Here is a 13218-nt window from a genome sequence, read left to right as displayed (position 1 = left end):
CATGTTTCAGTGGAGGGACGAGGAGGGAGGATGGAGGGCTGCTATCAACTGTTGTTCATATCAGGATTACTGTGGTGCTATCAACTATTGTTCATATCAGGATTACTGTGGTGCTATCAACTGTTATTCATATCAGGATTACTGTGGTGCTACCAAATGCTGTTCCTATCAGGATTACTGTGGAGATATATCCTGGATCCTCTTTCACTTCAAATAACAAATATTTGTGTTAATGTGAAAATTACAGTAGGTACGTGATTTTATGGAGACTAGGAAATGCAACTAACAATATGGCAAACCAAAGCCCCATATACTACCCACCACTGCGACCTGTACACTCTCGTTGGCTGGCCTTTGCTTCATACTCGTCACCAAACCCACTGGCTCCTGTCATTTACAAGTCTCTGCTAGGTAAAGCCCCGCCTTATCTCAGCTCACTGGTCACATAGCAGCACCCACTCGTAGCACGCGCTCCAGCAGGTATATCTCACTGGTCACCCCCAAAGCCAATTCCTCTTTGGCCGCCTTTCCTTCCAGTTCTCTGCTGCCAATGACTGGAAAGAACTGCAAAACTCACTGAAGCTGGAGACTCGTATCTCCCTCACTAACTTTAATCACCAGCTGTCAGAGCAGCTCACAGATGACTGCACCTGTACATAGCCCATCTGTAAATAGCTCATCCAACTACCTCATCCCATACTGTATTTATTTATTTATCTTGCTCCTTTGCACCCCAGTATCTCAACTTGTACATTCATCTTCTGCACATCTATCACTCGTGTTTAATTGCTATATTGGAATTACTTCACCACCATGGCCTATTTATTGCCTTACCTCCCTTATCTCACCTCATTTGCACACACTGTATATAGACTGTTTCTACTGTATTATTGACTGTATGTTTGTTTACTCCATCTGTAACTCTGTGTTGTTGTTTGTGTCGCATTGCTTTGCTTTATCTGGGCCAGGTCGCAGTTGTAAATGATAACTTGTTCTCAACTAGCCTACCTGGTTAAATAAAGGTGTTCTCAACTAGCCTACCTGGTTAAATAAAGGTGTTCTCAACTAGCCTACCTGGTTAAATAAAGGTGTTCTCAACTAGCCTACCTGGTTAAATAAAGGTGAAATGAAACAAAAAAATAAAAAAAAACACTGTATTATAAAGGGAAAATGAAACAGACAGATTTCTCAGGTAACTATTTAGCGGTAGTGGAAGAGGAAGCCAGACAGAGGCCTGATGTAATGAGATGGATGGTATCAGAGGCACCATGCTTCAGAGTCAGCCTTAGACCAACACAGGTCAGCCTGCCAGAGGGAGAGGAGCGGCTATGACACACAAAAGAGGGGATCATCATACAGACAAATTCCACACTTCTGTGATGATGTCATTACTAAGGAGCTACTGTGTAATAACGCCTTCCCAAGACATGTCAAGACACAATAACACCGGGACCGCTTCCACATTGAAGACTCTCGGCTGAACATACTGGGTCCCCCTTCACATTGAAGACCCTGGGCTGAACATACTGGGTCCCCCTTCACATTGAAGACCCTGGGCTGAACATACTGGGTCCCCCTTCACATTGAAGACCCTGGGCTGAACACACTGGGTCCCCCTTCACATTGAAGACCCTGGGCTGAACATACTGGGTCCCCCTTCACATTGAAGACCCTGGGCTGAACACACTGGGTCCCCCTTCACATTGAAGACCCTGTGCTGAACACACTGGGTCCCCCTTCACATTGAAGACCCTGGGCTGAACACACTGGGTCCCCCTTCACACTGAAGTCCCTGGGCAGAACATACTGGGTCCCCCTTCACATTGAAGACCCTGGGCTGAACACACTGGGTCCCCCTTCACACTGAAGACCCTGGGCAGAACATACTGGGTCCTCCTTCACATTGAAGACCCTGGGCAGAACATACTGGGTCCCCCTTCACATTGAAGACCCTGGGCTGAACACACTGGGTCCCCCTTCACATTGAAGACCCTGGGCAGAACATACTGGGTCCCCCTTCACACTGAAGACCCTGGGCAGAACATACTGGGTCCTCCTTCACATTGAAGACCCTGGGCAGAACATACTGGCTCCCCCTTCACATTGAAGATCCTGGGCTGAACATACTGGGTCCCCCTTCACACTGAAGACCCTGGGCTGAACACACTGGGTCCCCCTTCACATTGAAGACCCTGGGCTGAACACACTGGGTCCCCCTTCACATTGAAGACCCTGGGCAGAACATACTGGGTCCCCCTTCACATTGAAGACCCTGGGCTGAACATACTGGGTCCCCCTTCACATTGAAGATCCTGGGCTGAACATACTGGGTCCCCCTTCACACTGAAGACCCTGGGCTGAACACACTGGGTCCCCCTTCACATTGAAGATCCTGGGCTGAACAGAGGGAAAGATTAAACACATGCCCTAGTCTATTGGCCTTCGACCATGTCAAGATCCATCTTCCCGCCTCTCTCTTTCACCCCCATCATCATTAACACAACATCCAAATCGGACCTATCTCACTCTCTCTGAGACCTTTCACATTTTTCTAAAAGGATCTGCTCTGGAGTCATGACTCTAAGACCCAATATGGCAGATGACTGATCGAAGGCAGACTTTTTGACAGACTCAACAAATGTGGGTATATTTTCTTGATTTATAGCACACGATCCTGTCCTTTCACTAGGGGAGTTGAACACCCTGGAGGATGACAAGAGAACTAAAAGAGAGAAGGGATTAGAAGGGAACCAATGGCAAGAATCCATATTTTGTATGTACAGAGGTATCAGGTAAGAGCCAAGCGCACACTGTGTTGAAGTAACAATGTTAATTGCAACAAAAGGGGCAGGCAAATGACAGGTCAAGGCAGGTAGGGGTCAATAATCCAGAGTAGCGGCAAAGGTACAGGGGATAAGTGGGGAAGATGGGCGACACCTGGAGGGGGGTGGAGACAAGCACAAGGACAGGTGATACAGATCAGGGCGTGACACAAAGGGTTTTGAGAGTGGGTCAGTCACAGACTTCCCATCTCCACACAATAATCCCATTCAGACATCTGTGCTTTCTCATCAATCTGTTTGAAGCAGATACACATTCTTCAGCTCACTGTCTGGTGGTCCTCCTTCCAAAAATAACTCTGGGCTTTCCATGCTGTTAAATGTCCCATAGCGCTGCCTCTGCCGGTGGTGGGATCCTCAGCCCCAGCCCCAGCCTCAGCCCGCATCCCCAACCCCAGCCTCAGCCAGGTCCTGTATAGCCAAACTGTTTTACACCTGTGAGTCAGACAGGTAGGCGGTAGACTTCATTACCCCTGGCTGCTGTAATGACAGAGACTAGAGAGACTGAGAGGTCCTGGCTGCTGTAATGACAGAGACTAGAGAGACTGAGAGGTCCTGGCTGCTGTAATGACAGAGACTAGAGAGACTGAGAGGTCCTGGCTGCTGTAATGACAGAGACCAGAGAGACTGAGAGGTGCTGGCTGCTGTAATGACAGAGACTAGAGAGACTGAGAGGTCCTGGCTGCTGTAATGACAGAGACTAGAGAGACTGAGAGGTCCTGGCTGCTGTAATGACAGAGACTAGAGAGACTGAGAGGTCCTGGCTGCTGTAATGACAGAGACCAGAGAGACTGAGAGGTGCTGGCTGCTGTAATGACAGAGACTAGAGAGACTGAGAGGTCCTGGCTGCTGTAATGACAGAGACCAGAGAGACTGAGAGGTGCTGGCTGCTGTAATGACAGAGACCAGAGTACTGAGAGGTCCTGGCTGCTGTAATGACAGAGACTAGAGAGACTGAGAGGTCCTGGCTGCTGTAATGACAGAGACCAGAGAGACTGAGAGGTGCTGGCTGCTGTAATGACAGAGACCAGAGTACTGAGAGGTCCTGGCTGCTGTAATGACAGAGACTAGAGAGACTGAGAGGTCCTGGCTGCTGTAATGACAGAGACCAGAGAGACTGAGAGGTCCTGGCTGCTGTAATGACAGAGACCAGAGAGACTGAGAGGTCCTGGCTGCTGTAATGACAGAGACCAGAGAGACAGAGGTCCTGGCTGCTGTAATGACAGAGACTAGAGAGACTGAGAGGTCCTGGCTGCTGTAATGACAGAGACCAGAGAGACTGAGAGGTCCTGGCTGCTGTAATGACAGAGACCAGAGAGACTGAGGTCCTGGCTGCTGTAATGACAGAGACCAGAGAGACAGAGGTCCTGGCTGCTGTAATGACAGAGACCAGAGAGACTGAGAGGTCCTGGCTGCTGTAATGACAGAGACCAGAGAGACTGAGAGGTCCTGGCTGCTGTAATGACAGAGACCAGAGAGACTGAGAGGTCCTGGCTGCTGTAATGACAGAGACTAGAGAGACTGAGAGGTCCTGGCTGCTGTAATGACAGAGACCAGAGAGACTGAGAGGTCCTGGCTGCTGTAATGACAGAGACCAGAGAGACTGAGGTCCTGGCTGCTGTAATGACAGAGACCAGAGAGACAGAGGTCCTGGCTGCTGTAATGACAGAGACCAGAGAGACTGAGAGGTCCTGGCTGCTGTAATGACAGAGACCAGAGAGACAGAGGTCCTGGCTGCTGTAATGACAGAGACCAGAGAGACTGAGAGGTCCTGGCTGCTGTAATGACAGAGACCAGAGAGACAGAGGTCCTGGCTGCTGTAATGACAGAGACCAGAGAGACTTTGAGGTCCTGGCTGCTGTAATGACAGAGACCAGAGAGACTGAGAGGTCCTGGCTGCTGTAATGACAGAGACCAGAGAGACAGAGGTCCTGGCTGCTGTAATGACAGAGACTAGAGAGACTGAGAGGTGCTGGCTGCTGTAATGACAGAGACCAGAGAGACTGAGAGGTCCTGGCTGCTGTAATGACAGAGACCAGAGAGACTGAGAGGTGCTGGCTGCTGTAATGACAGAGACCAGAGTACTGAGAGGTCCTGGCTGCTGTAATGACAGAGACTAGAGAGACTGAGAGGTCCTGGCTGCTGTAATGACAGAGACCAGAGAGACTGAAAGGTGCTGGCTGCTGTAATGACAGAGACCAGAGTACTGAGAGGTCCTGGCTGCTGTAATGACAGAGACCAGAGAGACTGAGAGGTCATGAATGACAGAGAATAGAGAGACTGAGAGGTCCTGGCTGCTGTAATGACAGAGACCAGAGAGACTGAGAGGTGCTGGCTGCTGTAATGACAGAGACCAGAGTACTGAGAGGTCCTGGCTGCTGTAATGACAGAGACTAGAGAGACTGAGAGGTCCTGGCTGCTGTAATGACAGAGACCAGAGAGACTGAAAGGTGCTGGCTGCTGTAATGACAGAGACCAGAGTACTGAGAGGTCCTGGCTGCTGTAATGACAGAGACCAGAGAGACTGAGAGGTCATGGCTGCTGTAATGACAGAGAATAGAGAGACTGAGAGGTCCTGGCTGCTGTAATGACAGAGACCAGAGAGACAGAGGTCCTGGCTGCTGTAATGACAGAGACCAGAGAGACTGAGAGGTCCTGGCTGCTGTAATGACAGAGACCAGAGAGACTGAGAGGTCCTGGCTGCTGTAATGACAGAGACCAGAGAGACAGAGGTCCTGGCTGCTGTAATGACAGAGACTAGAGAGACTGAGAGGTCCTGGCTGCTGTAATGACAGAGACCAGAGAGACTGAGAGGTGCTGGCTGCTGTAATGACAGAGACCAGAGTACTGAGAGGTCCTGGCTGCTGTAATGACAGAGACTAGAGAGACTGAGAGGTCCTGGCTGCTGTAATGACAGAGACCAGAGAGACTGAGAGGTCCTGGCTGCTGTAATGACAGAGACCAGAGAGACTGAAAGGTGCTGGCTGCTGTAATGACAGAGACCAGAGTACTGAGAGGTCCTGGCTGCTGTAATGACAGAGACCAGAGAGACTGAGAGGTCCTGGCTGCTGTAATGACAGAGACCAGAGAGACAGAGGTCCTGGCTGCTGTAATGACAGAGACCAGAGAGACTGAGAGGTCCTGGCTGCTGTAATGACAGAGACCAGAGAGACTGAGAGGTCCTGGCTGCTGTAATGACAGAGACCAGAGAGACAGAGGTCCTGGCTGCTGTAATGACAGAGACCAGAGAGACTGAGAGGTGCTGGCCGATGTAATGACAGAGACCAGAGAGACTGAGAGGTCCTGGCTGCTGTAATGACAGAGACCAGAGAGACTGAGAGGTCCTGGCTGCTGTAATGACAGAGACCAGAGAGACAGAGGTCCTGGCTGCTGTAATGACAGAGAATAGAGAGACTGAGAGGTCCTGGCTGCTGTAATGACAGAGACCAGAGAGACAGAGGTCCTGGCTGCTGTAATGACAGAGACCAGAGAGACTGAGAGGTCCTGGCTGCTGTAATGACAGAGACCAGAGAGACTGAGAGGTCCTGGCTGCTGTAATGACAGAGACCAGAGAGACAGAGGTCCTGGCTGCTGTAATGACAGAGACTAGAGAGACTGAGAGGTCCTGGCTGCTGTAATGACAGAGACCAGAGAGACTGAGAGGTGCTGGCTGCTGTAATGACAGAGACCAGAGTACTGAGAGGTCCTGGCTGCTGTAATGACAGAGACTAGAGAGACTGAGAGGTCCTGGCTGCTGTAATGACAGAGACCAGAGAGACTGAGAGGTCCTGGCTGCTGTAATGACAGAGACCAGAGAGACTGAGAGGTCCTGGCTGCTGTAATGACAGATACCAGAGAGACAGAGGTCCTGGCTGCTGTAATGACAGAGACTAGAGAGACTGAGAGGTCCTGGCTGCTGTAATGACAGAGACCAGAGAGACTGAGAGGTCCTGGCTGCTGTAATGACAGAGACCAGAGAGACTGAGGTCCTGGCTGCTGTAATGACAGAGACTAGAGAGACTGAGAGGTGCTGGCTGCTGTAATGACAGAGACCAGAGAGACTGAGAGGTCCTGGCTGCTGTAATGACAGAGACCAGAGAGACTGAGAGGTCCTGGCTGCTGTAATGACAGAGACCAGAGAGACTGAGAGGTCCTGGCTGCTGTAATGACAGAGACTAGAGAGACTGAGAGGTCCTGGCTGCTGTAATGACAGAGACCAGAGAGACTGAGAGGTCCTGGCTGCTGTAATGACAGAGACCAGAGAGACAGAGGTCCTGGCTGCTGTAATGACAGAGACCAGAGAGACTTTGAGGTCCTGGCTGCTGTAATGACAGAGACCAGAGAGACTGAGAGGTCCTGGCTGCTGTAATGACAGAGACCAGAGAGACAGAGGTCCTGGCTGCTGTAATGACAGAGACCAGAGAGACTGAGAGGTCCTGGCTGCTGTAATGACAGAGACCAGAGAGACTGAGAGGTGCTGGCTGCTGTAATGACAGAGACCAGAGAGACAGAGGTCCTGGCTGCTGTAATGACAGAGACTAGAGAGACTGAGAGGTCCTGGCTGCTGTAATGACAGAGACCAGAGAGACTGAGAGGTGCTGGCTGCTGTAATGACAGAGACCAGAGTACTGAGAGGTCCTGGCTGCTGTAATGACAGAGACCAGAGAGACAGAGGTGCTGGCTGCTGTAATGACAGAGACCAGAGAGACTGAGAGGTGCTGGCTGCTGTAATGACAGAGACCAGAGTACTGAGAGGTCCTGGCTGCTGTAATGACAGAGACTAGAGAGACTGAGAGGTCCTGGCTGCTGTAATGACAGAGACCAGAGAGACTGAGAGGTCCTGGCTGCTGTAATGACAGAGACCAGAGAGACTGAGAGGTGCTGGCTGCTGTAATGACAGAGACCAGAGAGACTGAGAGGTCCTGGCTGCTGTAATGACAGAGACCAGAGAGACTGAGAGGTCCTGGCTGCTGTAATGACAGAGACCAGAGAGACTGAGAGGTGCTGGCTGCTGTAATGACAGAGACTAGAGAGACTGAGAGGTCCTGGCTGCTGTAATGACAGAGACCAGAGAGACTGAGAGGTCCTGGCTGCTGTACAACGGCAGAATAATTCACACCTGAGCAGAGCAGAGGAACTCCCCCAAGGTACACTGGAGGTATGCTGTCTGTCTGTCCTCGGGTATCCAGGGAGCCCAATCCAGACAGGTACGTCATGCTGCATTGGGAGGGGGACTGGGACTCCCCCTCAACCGGCTCCCCTCCTCTCCTCTCCCCCTCTTTTCCACATCGTAAAAATAGGCTCTCGAAATGGCTCTGACACTGGATGCAGGAAATCCAAACATGAAAAAAAGGGTCATCCGCCCAGCTCCATCCCCCCGTTCTCTCCTCTTAACGTCTCATACCTCTCCTGCTCTGGCTCTCTTTCAGTCGTCTTTCTATTTTAACAGTCATGTCTTTTCTGGAGTTTCCCTGGCTGTCTGGGTGATGAAAGAACATGCTCCTGGGGTTCTGAGAGCTGCAGCTCATTGTCTGGGTGATGAAAGAGCATGCTCCTGGGGTTCTGAGAGCTGCAGCTCATTGTCTGGGTGATGAAAGAACATGCTCCTGGGGTTCTGAGAGCTGCAGCTCATTGTCTGGTTGATGAAAGAGCATGCTCCTGGGGTTCTGAGAGCTGCAGCTCATTGTCTGGGTGATGAAAGAGCATGCTCCTGGGGTTCTGAGAGCTGCAGCTCATTGTCTGGGTGATGAAAGAACATGCTCCTGGGGTTCTGAGAGCTGCAGCTCATTGTCTGGTTGATGAAAGAACATGCTCCTGGGGTTCTGAGAGCTGCAGCTCATTGTCTGGGTGATGAAATAACATGCTCCTGGGGTTCTGAGAGCTGCAGCTCATTGTCTGGGTGATGAAAGAACATGCTCCTGGGGATCTGAGAGCTGCAGCTCATTGTCTGGGTGATGAAAGAGCATGCTCCTGGGGTTCTGAGAGCTGCAGCTCATTGTCTGGGTGATGAAAGAGCATGCTCCTGGGGTTCTGAGAGCTGCAGCTCATTGTCTGGGTGATGAAAGAACATGCTCCTGGGGTTCTGAGAGCTGCAGCTCATTGTCTGGTTGATGAAAGAACATGCTCCTGGGGTTCTGAGAGCTGCAGCTCATTGTCTGGGTGATGAAATAAAATAACATGCTCCTGGGGTTCTGAGAGCTGCAGCTCATTGTCTGGGTGAAGAAAGAACATGCTCCTGGGGTTCTGAGAGCTGCAGCTCATTGTCTGGGTGATGAAAGAGCATGCTCCTGGGGTTCTGAGAGCTGCAGCACATTGTCTGGGTGATGAAAGAACATGCCCCTGGGGTTCTGAGAGCTGCAGCTCATTGTCTGGGTGATGAAAGAACATGTTCCTGGGGTTCTGAGAGCTGCAGCTCATTGTCTGGGTGATGAAAGAGCATGCTCCTGGGGTTCTGAGAGCTGCAGCTCATTGTCTGGGTGATGAAAGAACATGCTCCTGGGGTTCTGAGAGCTGCAGCTCATTGTCTGGGTGATGAAAGAACATGTTCCTGGGGTTCTGAGAGCTGCAGCTCATTGTCTGGGTGATGAAAGAGCATGCTCCTGGGGTTCTGAGAGCTGCAGCTCATTGTCTGGGTGATGAAAGAACATGCTCCTGGGGTTCTGAGAGCTGCAGCTCATTGTCTGGGTGATGAAAGAGCATGCTCCTGGGGTTCTGAGAGCTGCAGCTCATTGTCTGGGTGATGAAAGAGCATGCTCCTGGGGTTCTGAGAGCTGCAGCTCATTAGCCGAGCTGCTTTTCCTATTGAGCAGAGCAGAGAGAGGAACGTCTTAATCTGCCTGTGTGTTTAAACATCTCTCTTCTCTCCTCCCTGTCATTCCCAGCCCAACACAAAGCCAGCCAGCCCAGCCGAAGCCAGAGCCCGATAACAGGGTGCGAGCCAGGTTGTTGTCATGACAGGGCTGGGTAAACAGCAGCATAGTCCAGTGAGTGATGGCAGGCCGCAGCTAACAAGTCAGGAGTGAATTCTTGAGCTCTGATGAGACAGGGGAGAGGGGAGATTAAGAGGGGGAGGACAAGAGCCTCCTAAACATCTCCCCATTCCCCTGTTTATAAGTCTAGACAGTGGCCTTCTTTCTACAATCCTCCTCAGACCCCTACTACAGACATCATTATACTGCCTCTCTGCATGTTGCTCTCCAATGCTCTCCAGATTGTCTCCAGGAATCACCTGTCATCCAAGCCCCACATCCCTCCTCCACTGACGGGGGGGCCAAGGACATGGTTGGAGTCAGCCGTGAGGAAACCCCAAAACACTCAATCAGGACTATCTGTCTTCAAAGGCAGTGGAGGGAGGGGGGGTGGAAGGAGAGCAGGGAGGAGAGGAAGGAGAGAGGGAGGGAGGAGAGGATGGAAGGAAAGAGGGGAGGAGAGGATGGAGGGAGAGGGAGGGAGGAGAGGATGGAAGGAAAGAGGGGAGGAGAGGATGGAGGGAGAGGGAGGGAGGGAGGAGAGGATGGAAGGAAAGAGGGGAGGAGAGGATGGAGGGAGAGGGAGGGAGGGAGGAGAGGATGGAAGGAAAGAGGGGAGGAGAGGATGGAGGGAGGGAGTAAAGAAAAGGCAGCAGTGCACATATGGGTTACAGAGCCAGCCTTCTACTACACAATCAAAGGGAGAAGGGGTTTTCTCCATAGAGATTCCTGTGTAATTACAGGAGGGCTTAATTGTTGACAAGTCAGAGGCTGATGAAGTCTCTGGTTGAAACTTACAGTAATCCTGCACAGTCCCAACTCTTTTATCAGGAGTGATGGGTGTTACTATGGAATGAGAACTAAGCTTTATTAATTTCCATGACACATCCCTGCTCAATCACAATGTGCCTTTTCCAGAGAATTCCTATACTCCATTTAGCAGAGGCTTTTATCAAAAGCGACTTACAGTCATGTGTGCATACATTTTACATATGGGTGGTCCTGGGAATCGTTACAAACGACATGCTCTACCAACTGGCTACAAAGGGCCACTAGGACCCGTTGTTGCACCAGATAATTCCCACTACCTAAATGATTGGAATAATTGTTGGTTTTGAGCCTAAGATACAGTTAAGTATCTGATGCATTTTCATCATACTGAACTCATAATGGAGAAGTCCATGCTCTCCAGTGGCCTCTCTGTGTGTCCAAAACAACATGCTGAAGGGTGGAGGGATCAGAGATCATTTCTTTGCTACTCTGATGGAGAGAGGCCAGACAGACAACAGGCCAACCCAACCATGAGATGAGATGCCCCCCCCCCTTTAACATACTGCATACAGAAAGAAAAACTAAACATTATGCAAAGTAACAACCGATGCCTCATTGAAAATAATGACAGATATATGGGGATCTATTTGGACATTTTGCAATTAGAATTCTGGTGGTTTTGCGATGTGAGAAACATATCATCATTGGAATGAAAATATTGCTGAAACAATGAATCCACGACCTGTGTATCTCAGCAGCACTGTTTTCATTCCACTGAATGGCTGCTTCTCTTTGTGCTCTGTGGTGATATTCTCAGGATGCCTTCTCCATTACCCTCTCATCCATGCACTCTATCTTGGACCCCTGAACTAATACTATTACTGCTCTTCTCCTCCTTCCCCTTCCCTTCTCTCCTACTTTCCTCTCCCCAACTCAAGCTCTCTCCTCCTCTCCCAGCCCTCTCCCCCTTCTCGCACTTCCTGTCCTCTCACCAACTCAAGCTCTCTCCTCCTCTCCCAGCCCTCTCCCCCTTCTCGCACTTCCTGTCCTCTCCCCAACTCAAGCTCTCTCTTCCTCTGCCAGCCCTCTCCCCCTTCTCGCACTTCCTGTCCTCTCACCAACTCAAGCCCTCTGCTTTTCCTCTCCACTCCCCTTATCTCTCCTCTCCTCCCCCTCCTCCCACTTCCTCTCCTCTCCACTCCCTTCTACTCCCCAGCTCAATCCCTCTCTCCTCCCCCTTCCCCTCCTTTCCAACTCAAGCCCTATCTTCCTCTCCTCTCCTTGCCCCTCCCCTCCCCTCCCCTCCCATCCCCTCCTATCTTCTTCTCTCCTCCCCCTCTCCTCTCTCCTTGCCAGTAGATGGGCTCTAATCATGGACCAGGGATACAATATTCCACCTCAAGCACATGAAAGTGTCTGGTATGTGTCCTTCACCTCCTTCAGTGAGGAGTTTATACGTCCAGCTGTTCCCTGAATGCTGAGTGAGAGGCTAGGCTAGCTACAGTACATAGGGAGTGGACAACCACAAAATAGGATCAACTAAACCATCCACCAGTATGGAGCATGATGTAAAAGCCCCAGGTCAGGTCACAGCCAGACCCAGAGGACACATCAGGTCACACCCCAACCCCCTAAACGTCTCAGAGCTGCCCCATCTGGACCCCCTGTCTGAGGCCAGAGGACACGCAGACACACACAACCACAATAAAGTGACCCCACTGCCTGGAAAGGCCTACACACACACACACACACACATACAGTTGATAGAATACCTTCATACACAACTGACTGACAATGGGATTAGTATTTATGTAACAAGTATTCACAGTATATACCGAGCCTGATTTGACAAGTTTACAGGATTTACCAAGCCCATTACCTATTTAGTCAGTGAGTTCAGATGTGATAACATGGTAGAGAGATGAGAACGCCACCCCAGCAGTACCACAGAGGTTAAGCTCCACTATGGCCAGTGCTCCAGCAATACAAATCAAATTAAACGTTATTTGTCACATTCGCCGAATAAAACATTTCACCTTCCAGTAAAACGCTTACTTACAAGATCTTTACCAACTATCCAGTTAAGAAAATGAAGTTAAGAAAATATTTATTAAATAAACTATAGTAAAAAATACAAAAGTAACACAATAAAATGTTAACGAGGCTATATACAGGGGCTACCGGTACCGAGTCAGTGTGCGGGGGTACAGGTTAGAGGTCATTTGTACATGTAGGTAGGGGTGAAGTGGCTATGCATAGATAATAAACAGCAACTATTTTTTGAACATTTATTTTACTAGACAAGTCAGTTAAGAACAGATTTTTATATACAATGAAGGCCTACACCAGCAGGAAGCTGGGCCAATTGTGCACCGCCCTATGGGACTCCCAATCATGGCCAGATGTGATACAGCCTGGATTCAAACCAGGAACTGTAGCGACACCTCATGCACTGAGAAGTAGTGCCTTAGACCACTGCAACACTCAGGAGACCTAGCAGCAATGTAAAACAGGGCCCCCCCCGTCAATGCAAAAAGTCCGGGTGGCCATTTGATTAATTGTTCAGCAGTCTTATGGCTTGAGGGTAGAAGCTGTTAAATTAAGGAGCATTTTGGACCTAGACTTGGCGCTCCGGTACC

Source organism: Oncorhynchus nerka, linkage group LG11 (genome assembly GCF_034236695.1).
Source record: "Oncorhynchus nerka isolate Pitt River linkage group LG11, Oner_Uvic_2.0, whole genome shotgun sequence".
Taxonomy (NCBI): domain Eukaryota; kingdom Metazoa; phylum Chordata; class Actinopteri; order Salmoniformes; family Salmonidae; genus Oncorhynchus; species Oncorhynchus nerka.
The sequence above is the reverse complement of the archived record's forward strand: the minus strand, read 5'-3'. Positions refer to the sequence as shown.